The sequence below is a fragment of the Podarcis tiliguerta genome, assembly GCF_965153285.1.
Source record: "Podarcis tiliguerta genome assembly, chromosome: 7".
In the NCBI taxonomy this organism is placed as follows: Eukaryota; Metazoa; Chordata; class Lepidosauria; order Squamata; family Lacertidae; genus Podarcis; species Podarcis tiliguerta.
This window is the reverse complement of record NC_139540.1, coordinates 29,677,149-29,697,867: the sequence shown is the minus strand read 5'-3', so window position 1 is coordinate 29,697,867 and position 20,719 is coordinate 29,677,149. Positions and strand designations below refer to the sequence as shown.

General features: G+C 41.5%; 2 long non-coding RNA genes across 2 annotated transcripts in view; one reads left to right on the top strand and one right to left on the bottom strand.

The window, feature by feature from the left end:
* The window catches only part of LOC310682550, a 28,913-nt gene extending 8,279 nt beyond the window's left edge, over positions 1-20,634 (top strand). Inside the window, exon 3 of the long non-coding RNA XR_014513981.1 lies at positions 20,216-20,634. This is a non-coding gene — a long non-coding RNA (uncharacterized lncRNA). The remainder of the gene's footprint in view (positions 1-20,215) is intronic.
* LOC310682543 overlaps positions 1-20,719 on the bottom strand; it is a 118,999-nt gene that overhangs the window by 42,405 nt on the left and 55,875 nt on the right. The window lies entirely within an intron of this gene.

The following is a 20,719-nucleotide window of genomic DNA, read 5'->3' as shown; positions in this document are numbered from 1 at the left end:
TCTGCTTCTTCCAGGCGTGCCTGGAGTTGTTCAGCAACCACCCGCTCAATCACCTTGCCCAAGAACAGTAGAATTGAGACTGGGTGATAATTGGCCATATTGGCTGCGTCTAATGATGTTTTTTTAAGAAGTGGTTTGATAGCGGCCTCTTTCAGCAGGTCTGGGAAGGCTCCCTCACAGAGAGAAGCATTCACCACCCCACGAAGCCCATCGCCCAACCCTTCCCGGCTAGCTTTTATAAGCCAGGATGGGCAAGGATCAAGGAGACAGGTGGCTGGTTTCACTCATCCAAGCAGCCTGTTCACATCCTCACAAGTAACAGATTGGAATTGATCCCACGCAACTTGACTAGACAGGACTCTAGCACTCTCCTGCCCCGGCCCTGCCCCCACGGTGGAGTCTACCTCTTCCCGAATCTGAGCGACTTTATCTGCAAAAAAACTTTGCAAAATCATTGCAGGAGATCGTGTGGCCTGTACAGGGCCCTGATGGAGCAGGTGGTTCTGCTAAATTGCAAACCACCTGAAAGAGTCTCCTCCTGCTGTTTTCTGCAGGTGCAATAGAGGTGGTGAAGAAGGTCCTCTTCACTGTCGCTATCGCCACTTGGTAGGCTCGACATTGAGCTATAACCCGTGTCTGGTCAGATTCAGAATGAGTTATCCGCCACCGGCGCTCTAGCCGTCTCAGTGATTGTTTCATTGTCCTCACATCCATGGAAAACCACGGGGCTGTCCGGGCTCCATGCAATCAGAGAGGGTGCTTCAGAGCCAAACAGTCAAGAGTCCTGGTTAACTCCACATTCCAGTAGGCCACCAGGGAATCAGCTGAAAGGCCATCAACATGGGATAAATAGATAGATGATGATTGATAGATAGATGATAGATAGATAGATAGATAGATAGATAGATAGATATAGATGATAGATAGATATAGATGATAGATAGACAGACAGATAGATAGATAGATAGATAGATAGATAGATAGATAGATAGATAGATAAATTTATTACGGTCGGAGACCAGCTTATAAAACACATTTGGGGGTACAATCCCAGAAAGAAAGCAAACATTTAAAACAATGTACAACAATAAATTTAAAATTTTCAACATGGGATGAAACATCCCCTACCACTCTCTGGAAACCATTTGGATCCATTAAGTGGTGGGGGCAGACCATCTGAATCAGTCCCACCTCCCTGCAAAGGGGAAGGGTTGTGTACAGGCTTGCACAGGAAAATAATCTTTCCAGTGAATTGTTTGTATACTTTGGCTGGAATGTAAGACTGAGCTGGCATTAGTAGTTTTGCTTTCAGCCAAGGTTTTGCCAAAAGCACAAAGCTGAGCTGATGTTCTTTTTGGAACATGATAGAACTGACAAAACCGCCTGCAACAGCAGTATTTAGCAATAAGATAGTGCACATTATATACCGCAGCAAGTTAATGCTTCCCACAGAGCTTGTGCAATCAAGAAATGAAAGCCAATTTACATAATCAGTGTTATAATCCATACAAGCAGAAAGTAAGATGCATTGATTTAAAGAGTCTCTGGGAATCTGAAAGAAAGTTCTTTGTGCTTTATGGGACCAAGAATAGAATTAATTCTAATAATAAGTAGTAATAAAAAAATATTACATTTAGTAGCCTGGCAGATCTATTCTATACTGTACTCAAAAGCTACGTATCAGTGTGATTCTTTAGTCCCTGTTTAGTACCACCCACAAGAGAGAGAGAGATTATTTTTGCATGCTTTTTGAATAATTTCTATTGAATTTTATGGCATATCTGCAAATATCAACACTGAATACATAGATCACAGTATTGCTTATAGCAAATAAAGAAATGAAAAAGGAATAAACAAATAAAGGTGACTGATGGAATAATTGATCATACATATCAGAAGGCTGAGCTAATATAAAACAACAGAATACAATAGATGATTTGTGAATGAAGAACCTTTGTTTTTACTTATTTCTTCAGTGCTAGCTCCATGAACAACAATGCTCGAAGGCTTTCAGAGGGTGGCAATTATGATACTGGTGTTATTGGACTTTAACATCTAAATGGCATCTGTCCAAGGTACTTAAAGGCAGGCTTTTACAAGATTTCTTGTGTTTGTATTCTGATTGGAATATACAAAATGTGTCTTTGTGTGTGTGGTTTTGGTTATGTTCCTCCTAAAACTGTACACATATGTAAGTTTTATCACCCTTTGGTGTGCATTTAAGGACGAGCAGAACCGAAATACATTCATATTGCACTTCAGTGTTGCTGCTTGCATATTTTGTATGCACATATTCAAATAGGAATATAAAAAGTCAGAAAACATCCTCTCTGTACATTAACTCAGCATGAGTTTCTGTGTACAATGCGATTTTCTGGTGTGGCTCTCTACTGTGGATGGCTTCCTTGTTTTCAGTGGTGTCGTGGAATGCAAAGGAGTGTAGCTCCAGGACTTTTTTCCCCACTCTGAGTCTGCTGGAGTGCCAGGGTAATTGTGGAAAGAGATGGCTGATATGGTGGAACAGAGACATGGAGCCCGACTTCCATCAGTAGCATCACTGCAGCTTTCCCATATGGTGGTGGTGCAGGGCAGCAATGACACTGGGGCTGTGTGGATGCACTGGATTGGCTCCACTGCTGTGGATGCACAGCTCCAACCTCATCATCCCTCCATCCTACTGCAGTCTAGGTAAGTTACAATGATGCTGGTGAAAGGGGAAAGAAACCCTACCCTACCCTATAAGACATTACCGGCTGAGGGACCTTCCTTGCTCTGGCAAGTGGATGAGATGATAATGAGGCTTGCAGGCTTGCTTGTGACTAATCAGCAAAGAGAAAGTCAGAGATGAGGAAAATAAGCAGTAACTGGGTACTTCTTTTGTTTTCTTTGCTGTGGTTCCTGCTCTATGCTAGTTGTTTAATTCATAACAGTTCTTTGTATGGGAGACTGGCTCCATGACAACACCCTACTATTCTACTTCCTCCTGAGATGAAATTCAGTCACATGCATGTATTTACAATCCCTGGCTGTTACATTTTTCTCATTGTTCCCTCAATTAAGAGGTAACAGTCTATCAAAACAGTAGTAGTACATTGATTCTGAGAGTCAGATTTGAATCTCAGGCAGTCTAAAGGTGTGTTGTAGCATTAAAATGTATCTTAGATCTTCCTTATTGGAGTTTAAAAAATTAATCTCAACACTCTGAAGTCGCTCCTAAAGCTTCTGGGCAATAAATGAAAATCAGGAACCTTTTTAATTGGGAGTATTGTGAAATAAATGTGGAGAATCAACCCATCTTGAAGGGGAAAGCAGGTAGAGAGACCTCTGCCACACTGGTTCTTAGCAAGGCACACATTGGCAGATGTTTACAGACAGAATTTCTTATCATCTTTCAATAGACAACCTTAAGGAATAGCTCCAGCAGAGACTGGTTTCAGAGAGTTATCCAAAGGGCAAGAGAGAGCTTGAATGTGGCTGTGCTTATCCCTTCACTAGGCAACAAATGAATTTGAGAATATTTATGTGTTTATTTGAAGAATTACACCACTAGAAATCATAAAAATCTCTAGCTGCTTTGCAAGAAAGTGATGACAATATAACAACATGCAATAAAATCTCTTCAAAAGTGAGATAAGATGAGATAAAAACGTAATGCAACTGTGTGTCTCAAATAAAACTGAGCAGTGTGCAAAACAAAACAAAATTAAAACATTTAGGGTGTGGTGCTCAATGTCTTGTTCCCTCTGTGCAAGGAACATACCCCCTAAATCTGATTTCCCCTACTCTCCAGAGCAGATTGGGGGAGGTATGGGCCATGTGTGGGATTTGGGGAGGTGTGGGCCAGAAAGGAGAGGAGAAAAGTCCCATTGCACAAGCAGAAATGTTTGCACTGACAGGATGTGGTAGCTGAATACCATTGTTAGAGTCAGAGTCTAGGAAAGCTTGGACTGACACATTCAATTCACAATTCAGGTGAGCACAATGTGCAGACCAAATGACTGGACATAGCTAGTGGACTTGTTGTAATACCAGCAGAATCCCTATCCTGTGCCTAGTCACCATCACCGGGTGCAAACATTCAAAAGCAGGCCTCAGCTCGTGGCGTTAAGACCACTTTATTTCATGTGTTGATAAACTACAGTTATACAAGAGGAGTTTTTTGGGCAACAGAGAAAGTCTACTTAAAAGGCCAGAATGAATAGATGAGCATCTCTGAGAAGAATATTCCACCACTGGAATTCCACTTTCCCAAAGACCCCATTCGTAGTGGGGGGGGGGGAGAGGCAGCAGGTGGACCGTTTGGGCAGGGCTGAGCCTGCGCACACCCAAGCCACATGGCTCGGGTACACTGCAGGCCCCGCGATGAGTGCCACTTGGCATTTTGTCACCCCCCTCAGTGGTGACACCCGGGGTGAACCATAACCACCTCACCCCCTTCCTCCGCCCCTACGCCCATCTCACTTCATTTGAATGGCACATTCAAAACAGGGCCTCTGAAGAGGGCCTTAAGGTCCAGGTGGTACATAAGAAGAGAATGCATCCTCTCAGATACCTTGGTACCAAACCATTTAGCACTTTAAATTGGCACAGAATTATAGAACATGCGTGGGGAACCTCAGGCCAAATATAGCCCTTCAATCCTCTCTATCTGGCCCTTGGGACTCTGTCAAAACACTTCTCCGCAGCCACACCCCTCAAGTGTCCTGCTGCACACCATCCTCCAGTTCTTGGCTGGAATGTGTCTTGCTTGCCTGTATAGGGAGAGGAACATACAGAAACTGTTTGCTGTCATGTGGTTGGGCTGTACAAAGATAAAAGTCACGTCCACTGGCATGTGGCCCTTGCAAGGCTGCCCACTTGGGAATGAGGTCCTCAGGCTGAACAAGATCCCCACCCCTGATATTGGCAGGGTCTTCTAAACTGCTTATTAGACATCATTTTCTGAGATGAAGGGAATTTAAAGTAGTTCACTAAAAAGAAAAAGGGGAAAGACCAATCCTCAGTGGGTTAGATGGCCTTTGAAAAAGCAGGACTTAATGGAAGAAGAAGAAGAAGAAGAAGAAGAAGAAGAAGAAGAAGAAGAAGAGGAGGAGTTTGGATTTGATATCCCGCCTTTCACTCCCTTTAAGGAGTCTCAAAGCGGCTAACATTCTCCTTTCCCTTCCTCCCCCACAACAAACACTCTGTGGGGTGAGTGGGGCTGAGAGACTTCAAAGAAGTGTGACTGGCCCAAGGTCACCCAGCAGCTGCATGTGGAGGAGCGGAGACGCGAACCCGGTTCCCCAGATTACGAGACTACCGCTCTTAACCACTACACCACACTGGCTCACCATGCAACTCAACTCATACACCTACATGCAACTCAACTCATACACCTCAATGGATTGGAATATATTTGAGTGATAGCAATTGTAAGTATTGCCTCTCTAAACATTTCACATATTTTTCCAATCCATTTTGTACTGGACTTTCTGATATGGAACATGTGTTGAGGGACTCCTCTAGCAACCATCTTACTAGTTTAATATGAAAGCAAAGGGTTTAATAGCTGGATGAAGTGCACACTGTTACTATTGGTTTCTCAAGTAGAAGTATAGGTAGACAAATACATCATGTTTTACCAAGATGAATTTTTTTCTGACAGAAAAAAAAGTTACCTGAAGGAAGTTAATACATCAGAAGGAAGTTAATATACGAACCTAATTACCTTCTTCCCAAGTTAATCACAATGCGATATAGGCTTTATGGTTTCAATAATTAATCTGGAAGAATCTGTCACAATGACTTTTCTGTTTGGAAGAAATAGAGGTAACAAAATGGATTGCTAAATCATTACATTTATAGAATTCCTAGTCTAGATTGGCTCATTTGACTTCCCTTCTATTCCCCACCCTTTTCATCTGTATAAACTTCATTCTCTGAATAATGGCCACTTCTGAACAGGCATAGTCAGGCCACAGAGACCCATGCTCAAGTAACTTCCCAACTGGATTACAGTAATGCATGGTACATGGGGCTGCCCTTGAAGACACCCCAGAAACTTCAATTATTGCAGAATGTGGCTGCCAGATTTTTTCCTATACAGTCAGATAAACATAAGAACACAGGAAGAGCCCTCCTGCTACATCAAACCAAGGCCCCTCTAGAGTCCAAGACTTGCTTCTCACCCGATGCCCATGGGAAGCCCACAAACAGAACTGGAACACGGCAGCACCTTTTTCACACCAATTTCTAAAAGAGTTCCTTTCTGAGCCCAGTCCAAACAGCTGGCTTTTGATGGATTGAGACCCAAAATACCTGAAAGAGTAGCTCTCCCCAAACCAGCCTGCATCTTGAGATCTTCACAGGAGGCTCTTCTGATCTCACTTTGTGGTGATGTGGGGCAGAGGCTTCTCCATGGCAGTGTCCCAACAGTGAAACATCCTTCCATAGAGGAACAATTGGCAGCAGCGTTATCACCCATGCAGTGTCAAATTAAGATTTATTGCTTTGCCCTGGAGCATCAAGTTTTGTAACTTGATGGATATTCAGCCTCCTCTGTTGTTTCCAGCTGCTTTGTTTGATGGTGGGTTTTAATATGTAATGCTATTTATTTTATGATATGCTTGGTCTTTTTTATTATATGTTTTGTACTCCTCCCCAGTATCTGAACTGATGATGGGTAGGTTGTAAATATTTTTAAAATGAATGAATGAAATGTTTGTCTCATACCCTTTGTCTTTTCTGCTCTTTTAAACTTTAATTTCCCCCAGTCTCCCTTCGCCTTGAATAGCTAATGTGTCGTCTGCTTTCAGCTGATATTCCCTGCAAGGTTCCTACACAGCTGTTGTATATTATTGGGGAAGAAAAGCTTTTCTCTATGAAAAACAACATCGATCATTAATTTAAATGCATTTTGATGTAGCAGTGTGCTTTACAATCACCCTATACCCATGTCAGCATAGCTAGGTCATTCTCCTCATATTTAAAATAAAAATCTGAGGATTTTTTAAAAAATATAAATATTTGCCTAACAACTCAGCAGTCTGCTGATGAGCTGACATTGAAAATTTAGTTTTTCAGCTCCATATCTGACATCCTACCCATGACAAAAATGAAATTTCTTTCCCCCCCCCCTCTCTCTCTCTCTCTCTCACACACACACACACACACACAGGCTATATACACATTACCAGCTTAAAACAACCTGGGCCCCTTCAGAAGGAAGGGCAGACTATTAATTCAATAAATAAACAAAGAAAGCAGCTAGGCCATTCTTTTTCTCAATTTGGATCAAAGATAGTTGTTGTTTTTTTGGGTGGGGACTCATCAAAATCAAGTATTTCGTAAGAAATGACAAGATAGATATGGATTGTGGCTGATGTTGTGTGCACACTGCTTCCCAGACTGACAATGGGAGTGCCCTGACTGGATGCAGAGCAAAAGCTCATGAACAGCAATAATCACTCAGGTCTATCCAGAAAAGTTACGGACAAAGAGATGTTAGATGTTCATCTAACATACCCCAACAACAGACGCCCTGAGCAACGACTTCTGCTTTCATGGTGGGGGTTTTCCTCCCCACCCCCACTGGGCCTCTGCACCCCCTAAAATTACGGCTAGCCAGTGTCAACAATACTGAACTAGATGGACCACATAGGCAGCTTCCTATGTTACCATGTCTGAATAGTCAAAATGCCAGCCATATTTTACAGAGTTCGATGTGCTTACACCCATTGCTCTCAACACATTTAAGCACACCTATTTGCTTGAATTGTAGCCAGGGGCTTATAATCTATAAAAAAAATGTATGTGGAATCTACAATAAATAAACCTTGTCTTTTATCCAGCACATCTGTTGGCTAGGTTTCAGCTCTGTCTTGTAGGATATACTGCATCAGAAAAGCATCAGATGCTATCCATCACCACTACCTGCAGCTGATAGGGTTTATTGAGGGCAGAGAAAGAAAATTAACTCTGACCCTGAGAAATAGCTCAGGCAACGGTTTTCGAAAAGAGCAAAACGGCGAAGCTCTTGCTATGGCAGAGCACCAAATATACAACCGACATACAATGCAAAGAGACTGTTTACAGCTATCTCCACTCATCACGGAACATGTTATCTCAGTTTAAAATCCAAATGCCTAATATGAATGTGTGTCAGTGGCAGCCAAGTATGGGAAATAGGTCATGATGTGACTAGAGCAACTCCATGATATTTCAGCGAACCTGGCACACTGCCTCTCTCAAATGTAACTACATTCCAATACTGAGATGCCACTACATATTTGCTATTACATGTGGGAAATTTTGTTGCAGACAAAACTCTTTTAGAAAAGTAAGGGCTTGATCAGCATCAGGCAAGTGCATCTGATCAGGGTAAAACCAAGAGTCCTGGATTTACAGAAGCCGTCCCTGGTTCTGATTTGATCCTGGGATGTCCTGATTTCCCATAGGACGTCCCTATTTTCTTCAGAGAAATGTTATGGTAGGATGGTAGGATGTCCCTATTTTCATTGGAGAAATGTTAGAAAATATGGAACTATCTGACCCCCCCCCCTCCCCTGAGCCATCTGAAGGGAGCCCTGTATAGATAGGGAAGTTTTAAAATGTTTAGTGTTTTATTATGTTTTTATATATATTGGAAGCTGCCCAGAGTGGCTGGGGCAACCCAGCTGGATGAGTGGGGTATAAACAGTGAAATTATTATTATGGACTAGGACGTCCCTATATAAAAACTTTCCCACCCTGAGGGTATGGGTGCTACCCCACTAAGAACAAATCCGTTCAAATCAGTGGCCTTAAGATGGGTCTACTCTGAGGAGGAGTTAATGGAATGCAACCCTTAATTTGGGCGTAGGTAGTTTTTACACTTCTCAGGTAAAGCCAGTCCTATCTGTGGATGCTGTGATTCGTCGCCGCCTCCCCCTCCATTTTACAACTCACATCATTTGTCTAATACTTTAAAAGTGTAAGTCACCTTCAGTGCCCTGGCAGAAAAACAGTGTAGAAATGCAATGGATAAAATAAAGAAATGGATTGAACCTGAGATCATCTGTTTGCAAAGCAGATTCTCTACCACTGAGCTTCAGCCCTTGTCTCCTAGGAACAAACTGTCGTATGCCATCCCATAATATAATGTTTTCTGGGCACCTTCAATAAATCAGTATAAAAACAATTGAGATATAAAATAAGGCACAGGATTGCTGTGCTCACTTTGAGAATTACATGTATTGCATGTTTAACTCACCTTTCCTACAAGGAACTCAGGGTTCATTTCACTCTCAAAGCATCCCTGCTTAGTATAGGCTGAGTTGGGATGGTGGAGAATTTTGCAATAACTGCACATGAACGTGACCTCTGCAGCTATCTGCAGCTGTTCTTTTTATGTTTTCAGTCATGTTTCTGTTGGCTTCTACTGTAGCATTAATCCATGCCGTAGTGGCCAAAGTGAGTTATTTCATCCCCACCCAAGGGAAAGTAAATAAAGTGAGTTTTGCAAACTCTGTTTGCAAATGTTTCTTCTGCATGTGGCTGTTCACAGAAGGAGAACTTTTCCACAGCCCACCCATCTCTGGATGGGGGCAACTGCACAAATGCTTCCCCTTATCTCAGGTTATTGACCTGTCTATAGATAACTTGTTTTCACAGTGTCTTTTAAAGTTGTGTGTGTTTCTTTCTCCACAACTTATTTTGAAGCATTACTTGCTGGACTGTGGAGCTACTACTGAGAGGGAGCATTTGAGCTGTACACTTGTCAGTGAACATGTTGATTCATTTAAGCTTTGTTAATTTCAGTTTCATTTCTACAATTAGGTAACAGCTGCTGTTATTGTTAACAAAGAGGCTTCTATTTAGAATGGACCCAGAATGAAATTTGTGGAATGTGGATGATCAAAGGAGAATGTTTGAAATGGAACTATTAACATTCTAGCCATCAGGGGTTGATCTTGGAGCAGAAAATATGGCCCACGGTGGTCAGCCATGATGACCACTGGATGACCTTGAGCCAGTCAACATTTGTCAGGCAAGAGGAAAACAGAAAAGCCTCATATACACCAGCCTGATATTGGCTGAAGTAAGGCTGGGATGTGCAAGGAACAAATATATACAGATGCTTTTAGTTTATGAAAAACCATTTCCATTCACATTATATTTAAATTCATTACATTTTTTTCATTGGCCTCTGGGTTTTCATTTTTTCAATGTGGTACTACTTAAATTAAACACCGAGAACATGAGGAATTACTCAGTAAGTGCAAGAGAATATATATATATATATATATATATATATATATATATATATATATGGTGTATGGAAGTGAGAGCTGGACCATAAAGAAGGCTGATCGCCAAAGAATTGATGCTTTTGAATTATGGTGCTGGAGGAGAGTCTTGAGAGTCCCATGGACTGCAAGAAGATCAAACGTATCCATTCTGAAGGAAATCAGCCCTGAGTGCTCACTGGAAGGACAGATCGTGAAGCTGAGGCTCCAATACTTTGGCCACCTCATGAAAAGAGAAGACACCCTGGAAAATACCCTGATGTTGGGAAAGATGGAGGTCACAAGGAGAAGGGGATGACAGAGGATGAGATGGTTGGACAGTGTTCTCAAAGCTACCAGCATGAGTTTGACCAAACTGCAGGAGGCAGTGGAAGACAGGAGTGCCTGGCATGCTCTGGTCCATGGGGTCACAAAGAGTCGGACACGACTAAATGGCTAAACAACAACAACACACACACACACACACACCGGGACACACTGCACATCATACAAGGTTAGAGATCTGCAATGCACTCTGAGTGGGACTACCCACTGGGCCACTGCCATCAGAATATAACACCCTGCTTTCAGGATTCACCCTGGCTGCCAAGCTGGTGCCTGGCCAAGTTCAAGGTATTGCTACTAACATATAAAACTGCTATATGGCTCAGGACCAAGTTCCTTGAGAAGCTGCCTTAGAATCAAAGAGTTTGAAGGGGCCATGAGGATCATGTAGTCCAACCTCCTGCAATGCAGGAATCTTTCGCTCAATGTGGGGCTCAAGACTCCTGTAATTAAGAGTCTCATGATTCACTGATTGAGCTATCTCTTATCCCCTAAATACCCAGCAAATTACTGCAGTCTGAAGGAGAGTTTCTCCTGAAGGTTCCAATAATCTCAGAAGCCTCCTCCACAGTAACTGAGAGCAGCGCTGAGTTTTAGTGAGGCTGCCCCTGTTCTGTGGAATATTATTCCATTTGAGATGCAAAAGGTGCCCGCTTTCCACACTTTCTGGAAACAATTGAAGATTCCCCCCCCCCCATGCTTTCTCAGCTGGATAAATGGGTGTTTGCCACAACTGTCTATTTTGTAAGGTTTTAATATTTTAAATGTATCTGCTTTTTTGTCTTTACATTACTATTTTTTGCTGCTTCTCCTGTGCATCTCATTGAGACAACTGTATAGAAGCTAATTAATATGACAACAATAAAAATTGTATGTTGCTTTAAACTGTTTTTAATATAGTATTTTGATGTTGTATTTTTAATGTTGTAACTTGCCCTGGGAATTTAGGATGAAGGGCAGGTAAAAGATAATGATGATGATTAGAAATCACAGTTGTCTTTTGTTTTTTTAATGTTCATGACAGCATTTGCCCTTCAATTTCTACATTAAGCTATGCTTAAATAGCTAACAAATATATTCACACATCATGTCATGACTTTCCACATCATGCCACTTAATCTTTTGCCCTGTTTCCTCTTTATCTTTAGTCCCACGCTCAGCACGTTGAGCATGTCTGGAGTTAAAAAGTATGACCTATTTCATGATCCTTAATTTTAAAAAACAAACAATTCTGTTTTCCAACTGGGTCTTTGTTTGCAAAATGAAAGGGCCAGACATTGGGTCAAACCATTTAGCTGAGGCTCTCTTTGCACAAATTACAATTATTGCAATCGGTCAAAGGCAGAGAAGGAGAAGTAGGGCACTGACAAGGGGCAAATATCTGAGGAAGAATTTTCCATTTAACGGTAAGTGCTAAGCAGAACTGGGGAGGATATTTACTATTTCATTTCAAGCCCTCTGTTTCTGTTCTTCAGGCTGCAAGTATTGTTTATGCAGCCAGATCACTACCACCCATGTGCAGGAGGGAGATATCAGCAAGCTTGGGTAAAACCCAAGATTTGCAGAAATACAAAACAACAACAAAAACAAAAACCCAATGCTCCCCCCCCCCTTATATAGCCCAGTGAGGACTTTGCATGCTCAGTGGCCATTGAATGCTGATTGATTGTTGCAGGTGTGTGGAAATCTGTGGTGTGAATGGGCAATGGAGTGGCTGGAATCCTGAAGAGCATCACTCTACCCCACAACATTTGGGTGCAGATCCCACTTGTATGTGTTGTTTTATTTTATACATTTATACTTTGCCTTCCAGGTAATTGTCCATGGCAGCTTACACGGGTGCCGCTGTGGTCTAAACCACTGAGCCTCTTGGGATTGCCAATCAGAAGGTTGGTGGTTTGAATCCCCGCGATGGAGTGAGCTCCCGTTGCTCTGTTCCAGCTCCTGCCAGCCTAGCAGTTCAAAACCATGCCTGTGCAAGTAGATAAATAGGTACCGTTGCAGCAAGAAGGTAAATGGTGTTTCCATGCACTCTGGTTTCTGTCACTGTGTTCCGTTGAGCCAGAAACAGTTTAGTCATGCTGGCCACATGACCGGAAAGCTGTCTTTGGACAAACGCCGGCTCCCTTGACCTGAAAGCGAAATGAGCGCTGCAACCCCATAATCACCTTTGACTGAATTTAACCGTCCAGAGGTCCTTTAGCTTTTACCTCACATAAACCATAATATTTAAAAATCCATCCAAGTTTCATACAGGAAAACTTCAACCAGGAAATGCAGGGGCAAATAATATGGCTTTTGTTTGGTGCCAGTTGTACTTTTGGAGTGCACCACAATTAGGGCCTCACAAGTGAAAATGCCCTGCCTCCAGTGGCTAACTTGTGATAATGGGGGCACCTAGAACAGAACCCCTGGTGATAATCTCAGCATTTGCAGACAGAACACAAATGTTTGAAAGACTGGGGAACCTTCATACATCCAGTCTTTCACACTCTCAGGAACAGCTCCACTAAACAGATGGTGCTCAAAGCAGCTTGGATGTGTTTTGTTTTCATTTTAATCCAAGTATAATAAATCAATAACAAGAAAACCAAGGTGACAGGGCAACAGAGTCAGCCAAAAACTACACAGGCTTTTTAAATTTAAAAAAAATCTACAAACAAAACTGTCTTAAGCAGCTGATGTGAGCTTAAAAATGCAGGGACCAAATGGATAGCTAATGGAGGGCAGTTACACAAGAAGAAAAGACCTTTGCAAGAACTTGCCTAGCTGCAACAAATGTTGAAATGCCTCGATGTTCCTCTCCATCAGATGCCAGGATATAAGCAAGATGATATGGAAGGAGTTGCTCTATCGGCTATCCTGGACGCAAGCCATTTCAGGCTTTATAGGTAACAACTGGCTTTTTAATTTGCACCTGGAAAGTGTTAGTAACCCATACAGCTGTTATAGATGGGTACAATATGGGCACATATTTGATGCATGTATAAGGTTTGAGTCTCAGGTAGATGTGCTTAGAAATAAAACCATGGAGAGACCCGGTCTGAATAGACACATTGGATTCTTATCTCATTATACATGATAAAGCTATTTTTGGCCATCTCATCCCTTGCTCTTTCCTGTAAGACCAATTGCAGTCATTAACAGTCGTCAACAGGTTTACCACACCTACCAGCCAATCACCCATTCCCACCACCCTTCTGAGTAATACCCCCCCCCCACACACACTATATATAAGGGTCTGGTGACTTCTGTTTCAGTGTATCTGAAGAAGTGTGCATGCACACGAAAGCTCGTACCAAGAACAAACTTAGTTGGTCTCTAAGGTGCTACTGGACAATTTATATATACGAATATGGTCATGATTCTGGTCTTCTCTGTATCTTGGACCGGGTTTCTGTCACCCCTGAGGTTACTCCCATGCCCCTGGGATCTTGTGAGAACTTCTTTTCTCCTGTGTGATTATGGGTGGAATGTGTGGTACTTAACTATCAGACAATGCTGACTGCATTACAAGTCTTCTATGGAAGCTACTTTTCCATGGATGATCTCACAGCATGGCTGTAATGGGTGCTATTTTTCTAGATAAAGAACTCACCAGGAACACCTCCCTTGTTCTCTTATAATGGCAATGAGGCTTACATGAGGGGAGATGGAACTGAGTTCTGGTGAGTTCCAGCTGAAAGAAAAAGCTCTGAGGCCAGGTTTATCTGGATGTAGATTAAACTGATTCCAGATCATTCAAACCTGGTTCCAGGTAATCTAAAGGTCAGTAATGACACTTTAAACTGAGCTGTGAAACTAGCGTGTAACGTGGAACTGCCAAGCCTTTTGAGCCCAGGGGCACATTTGCAAACTGAAGAAACTGCACACACACACACACACCACAACCTACTCTATTGGCTATAGCAGAACACCTCTTTCAAGTCTAATGTCAGTGGGGCCCCTGTGGGCACTAGGGAGGGCCTCTGTAGGGGGCATGTGCACTCATGGGCTCTGGCATAACCTACGCAACTGGTGCAAAATTGGTGTACAAATACAAGTTAGCAAGTTCTCCTCCAAGTCAGCCAAATTCAATTATACTTGCAGTCAGGCATAATTGTACCTATTGCCTTTTGGTACATCACAGATACACAACATCTTGCCATTTGTGTAATGTGAAAATGGTAGGAAACCTTAACAAATCCTGCCATTGTACAATAAGAATTCACGTACTGCAGTGTGGTGAACAGAGAATGAGACTTGGACCTGGGAGAGCTAATCTTATGTATAAACATCATAGAATCATAGAATTGTAGAGTTTGAAGGGACCACGTGGCTCATCTTAGTCCACCATGGATATGTAAAGCAGCACATGAAACGAATTCCCCACACCATATGGACAGTTCAGAAGCTGCCACCAGATACTATTGTTGGAACATGGCGGGGAAAGTCTCTATATGATTGAGGAGATCCATGTGGCAACCATCTCTATTGCATCACTGGTATGAGTGCTCACTGCATATAAGCTGATTCAAGTCAAGTGGCCTCCATATGGCTTGAACAACATGTACTGAAAAACAAGTAATGCTAGAAGCAGAAAAAAATTAATCAAAACAATAACAACAACATCTGGAGGATGTTGTGCTGTCTACCCCTAATCTAGATAATGAAAGTAGCCCATCTTTGTTGCTGAACAAAGAGCTACATTCCACCAATAGCCATCATTTTACAAGTTATTTCCCATGAGCATTACATCTTTGAACAATATGTCCTATCTGCAGAGGCCAACAATGTTCCTGCTAATTGGCCATTGTAAGTACACTGGGTAACAAAACAAAACCAAAGACAAAAGAACCAATTAACCCAGTCCTGTGGGGAAAATATTAGCGCCCACCAATGACACTTGAAGTCTGGGGTGATATCATAAAATCGTAACTGGCTTAAATAGTGCAATGACTCTTGTCTTGTTATTTTGCAATATTCGCCACATGTGTGGAATTGAATTTGCACTTGTTTTAATAATTCAGCTCTTGATTTACGGCAACCCATTCTTTCCTGACCATTAATTTTTATGGGCCTTCATTTTCTGAATTACTAACACATGGTATATCTCAATTAGATTCTATTAGCATTTTACCATTTAAAACATGTAGATGGGGCACAGTCCTGAATTATCCCCATGGACACTTTAAAACGCCATATAATGAAAATATTTAATATGGAAGGCTTTTCTGTTTGCGCGATGTTATATATAACACCATGATCTCTCTGTCCCCTAGTGACTACTATCGTGGAACTGAATCTGATCACTTTGTAGTTCAATTTGTTCTTCATTTGGTTTCATTGATCTCTAGGGAGCATGGACTTAGCCATCCTAGGAATGTCACATTAGATATGTGGCTAATATTAATTAAATAATATTATTGCTTCATACCCCTTTATGTGGGCAGGTTACTTTGAAGAAGGAACCTGTATATTAATTAAGAGCATTGGCAGTTCTGTTGGTCCAAAAAGGACAACAATCCTCTGGAAACAGCAGTAAAAACTGTCCAATCAGTGCAAAGATTTCTCCTTGCACTATAGAGCTCTCCCACTCTTTCCCTCCACACGCATGCAAGGGAAAAGACTTTCATCCTAATGCCCTCCTTTGTCGCCCACCGCTAAGGATAATCATGATTTGGGCGTACCAGGGACAGGGTGTTTTCAGCTGTGGCTTCACACTTGTGGAATTCTCTCCCCCATTAACACCACATGACTCCCTCTCTTGTATTTCAAAATATCTTAAAAAGGTGTTTTGAAACCTGCTAAGCTATTTATTGTTGTGGTGAATTTTGTCAATTATTTTGTTTTTTGTTTATTGTGAACCACCTTGTGAGGGGAGGAAGAATGATCTCAAATAAGTAAATCCGTGTATACAGTGGTGTCCAAAAATTGCATTAGTGGAAGACAGCAAATGATCCTTTTTTTCCCCTTCCTCCCTTCTGTGACTCTTGAAAAGCCTTTTCAGAGGGATGGGGGACATTTCTGAACAACAAGAGCTGTGCTGTATGAGGCTGCAGTGGAGAGAGGACTCAATCTGAGAGCCAGCATAGTGTAGTGCTGTCATTGGACTAGGACCTGGAAGACCAGGGTTCAAATCCCCACTCAACCATGAACCTCTCACTGGGTGACTTTAGGCAAATCACTGCCTCATCCTTCCCTACCTCACAAGGTTGTTGTGGGAATTAAATGAGGACAGAGAGAAGTGTTCACTAGCTTGAGCTCCTTGGAAGGTGGGATATATATGCCATAAATAAATAAAATAAACAATAAGTCTGAAATTGGATAGAGGAATGTTGAACCACTGGATGGCCACTTGTACAATATTTTTCTGCACAGTTTCAGGTCATCCTCTTCCCTCGTTCTCCCACAACTCTCTGGAAATGATTATTTGATGGGTAATGGGCTTCAGAAGGAATGCAACCTGTTTCCTTGAACATGTGGGTTTGAAAAGCCTTTCAACTCTATGAACTTTAGCAAGAAAATTAAACCTCAGCAAAAAAGCAATGTTGCGGAGGTTGATTTTAAAAAATATTTTATTTCCCATACACACACACACACCCCTACATCTAAGTGGTTCACATAAAATATGCATTAAAATTATCAGTGAGTAAGCTGAAAACTAAACACAAATCAAAATATAAATAAAACGCATTATATATATATATATGCATATGCATTTGAATTTTGCATGAGTAGGCTTACCTAAACAAAAAAGTTGTGAGCAGGCACTGAAAACAGTACAGGGAAGACATCTGCCTAATGCCAATGGGCAGATAGTTCCAGGATGTAGGTGCTGCCATGCTGAAAGATCGATTTTGCGAAAATATCCCTTCAGCCAGCTATTCTGCTGCCCGCCCACAGCTCCATGCATGTACCGCGTTCTGCTAAATCCCTGTGCCTAACTGTCAAATGTATTTACGGAGCAGGTGGCCGATTAAAAGGCCATAGCTTAGCCCTCTGTGCATAAAAAGTTAAGCTTCCTTTGAACTTTTTAATGACATTTTCAGCTTGCTTCTGCGGTGCCTAAGATACTTTCCCTTATCTGAGAGGAATTCTTTGATATAACCTTGGCGGTAGCCGTGCAACTGTTCAGTTGTAATTATGTGACTGCGGTGCTGAAGGATAGAAGGAAACTGTGGTAATGGATATACTCTGAAAGGATGGAGGGTCACATGTCAAATTGCCTTGGCTGGGAGACACTCTGTGACCCTGAGGGCAAAGTAATGATGATTACTATGGGAACCAATAATTCAGCACCACAATATATCATAATATATATATCAAGTGAACCCTCCATAAAGCAGGATATTCTCCAGTAATGCATGTCTAATTTTAGTATAATACAATGACTGAGAGGAAATTTTTTTCTTTAAATGAGGTTTTTCCCTTTTAAACGAGCTTGAAATAATCCCAAGGCTGCATATTCTTTGGATAAAACTATTTTAGCAAATTCAATCCTGATGCAGAATGAGTTTTCTGCAAATTGCTATTTCCATTGATAATATAATTTGGCAAACCTGCCCTCTGTTACACATTTCTCTCTAGGTTTTTATTTTTATAGCCATAGGGTTTAGTATCTATAGACAAATGTTCTCCCTCCTTCCAAGGCTTTTGTATATAGAGAGCACTTCTCTATAGAAGAACACTTCTATCCATGTATGCGTACTGTATCTTTATATACAATGATAATTGGCTTCCTGGTTACCTCTCATTTTGATATGGTGTCTGCTGCAAATATTGGAAGATTAGTTGTTTTTTATTATGAACACAGTTTAAAAGAGGGGTGTGTGTGTGTGGAGTATGCTACACCTTGGAGACCTCTTGCTGATGTGCAGGCAAAGCAGATTTGGGAATGGCTATCATGGGGAACAAAAGGGAAGAGTCAGCCCACAGTAAAGAGGCAAATAAGGAAAGTTAGAGGGACTCAGGAAAGAGATGGGAGAGCAGAAAGCATTTGTCTGAAGACTTGGGAGTGAGTATGGGCGGGCAGAAGGCTAATTTTGTTTTCCCATTTTTCCTATCTTCAATTCAGTTCTCCAGATTTCTATAGCAATTTGCATAATCTTCATGAAAATTTGTCAGCATTTTCACACAAATCTTTCCCGATGAACATATTTTCGACATATGCAGTTTTGACTAATGCACACATTTTCTGCGAGCGAACACCTTTTCGTATGCTATTTTTCATGTATGCATGCATTTTTATGTCCCGTTTCACTTGATATCCATTTGTGTACACGTTGGTTGGTTGGAGAATAGCATCTCAATATTTGGAGAAGTGTAAATTTTTGAAAGATAATGGAGATTCAGTTCATGTATAGGTTCAAGAAGTGCAGTTTCTCATTAAGATGCAAACAGAATAGAATTTCTCTGACATCTCTAGGATGCTTTGGTGTGCAGAAAACAAAACAAAAATGTTGTGAAAGGAGACAAAAGACACAACTGCAGCCTTGGACTCCTCCCATTCATTTCACTGGATCTTCCTGCTAGATTGTGATGCTACTGAACTGCTAACATAGCTAAAATGACTTATATGTGTAGAGTCTAGAATAATTGCTAAAAAGCCTTGGGGGTATCCAACTAAACAGTTAGGCTAGAACAACAACTTGCAGCTGTACAATGTAACTTTGCTGCCTTTCTTTCTCCCCACATGCCCTGAGCTTCCTGAATCTGCTCTGGGGGTTTCCACAACCTTTTCCCTAAGCCAGATGGGAAATGATAGGGGCAGATGGGGAGCAGAGAGGGAAGCAAAGTTCTACTGTGCAGCTAAAAGTTGTTGTGCTAGCATAACTGTCTGTATTCAGGCAAGGGTTTAAGACAAAGGTTGGGAACATGAGTTCCTCCAGATGTTGCTGGACTGCAGCTCTGTCTATTGGCCACGCAACTTTATTCTGAAAATGTCTTGCAAATTTGTAACTGAGGGTTCAAATATTCTTTCAGAAAGACAGTCCAGTCACCCCCCAGAAAAGTGCAACTGGGTGACTTCTTGAGGATACAATGGAGGAAGCCAAACACTCTTTTTCTGCTCACTACCATGTAGCACATAAGAGCAGAAGAAGACCTCTGTTGGATCAGGCCAAAGGTCCATCTATACTCATAGCAAGCATGTTCTCAATGTGGCCAATGAGATGCCTATGGGAAGCATACAAGCAGGACTTGAGTGTGTAGGCATGATAATATGCTCTAACTGTGTTTGGTCACATATTGTTGTTCTCCAGCTTCTTTAATCTCATTTTGCAATCAAATATGAAATACTAGCATGGTCAAACGGGCCAAAGCACATTTAATTTTCATGGTTCTTGTTTCCTCCTGTTCTCAATGAAGAAGCAAATTAACAACCAGTCCTTCATCTTACATATATTTATGAAGACAGGATTATGGCAACATGAGTCGAAATTTTAATGGAAACAATATTCTGCCCCTGGAAAGATTTATATCGATAGCTATGTAAACAGTAATAACTAGCAGGAAATTGCAAATAATTAGAAGGATTACAAGCTGTGTTTGCCCATTATTCATGTCTAGACTCATAGATAACCCCCCGGTTTTATTTATCTCACCTGTTGTCCCTTTCTTTGTGCTCATTACTTTGCTAATTACAGGTAATCGGGTGACTTATGTGGCTGCTACATAGAGCCATGCTAAAGAAGGATGTTGTGCAGGAAGATGGAATCTAAAATATATCTAGATAAATATTTTGCCAAAGGAAATATTGGAGCCATACTTGACATATTCGGCCTTTCCCCTCCATTTATCATACCCTTGTATTCTTGCCTTTTCTTCTTTTTAGCTTGTCTGAGGGTCAAACTAGGGATAATGCAAAATATGTTTTTGTATTTAATGTGTATCCTCTCTCCCCCATGACTCCTTTAACCAAAGAAAAGTATGTTGGAAGCACTGATTGTGGATCTTCCATGTCACATCTAGTATGGCAACACTAGTGATGCAACACTTTTGTAGACTTCTGTATTTTGTAGACTGTATGTTTGCTTCCCTAAATCAAACTTCTTTACCTGTTTTATACACTGGCCTGGTCCATGTACTAACGGGGAAGCTTTATAGCTGGGACGGAGCCATTAAGAAACAGTCTAAATCTGCACAAGCAT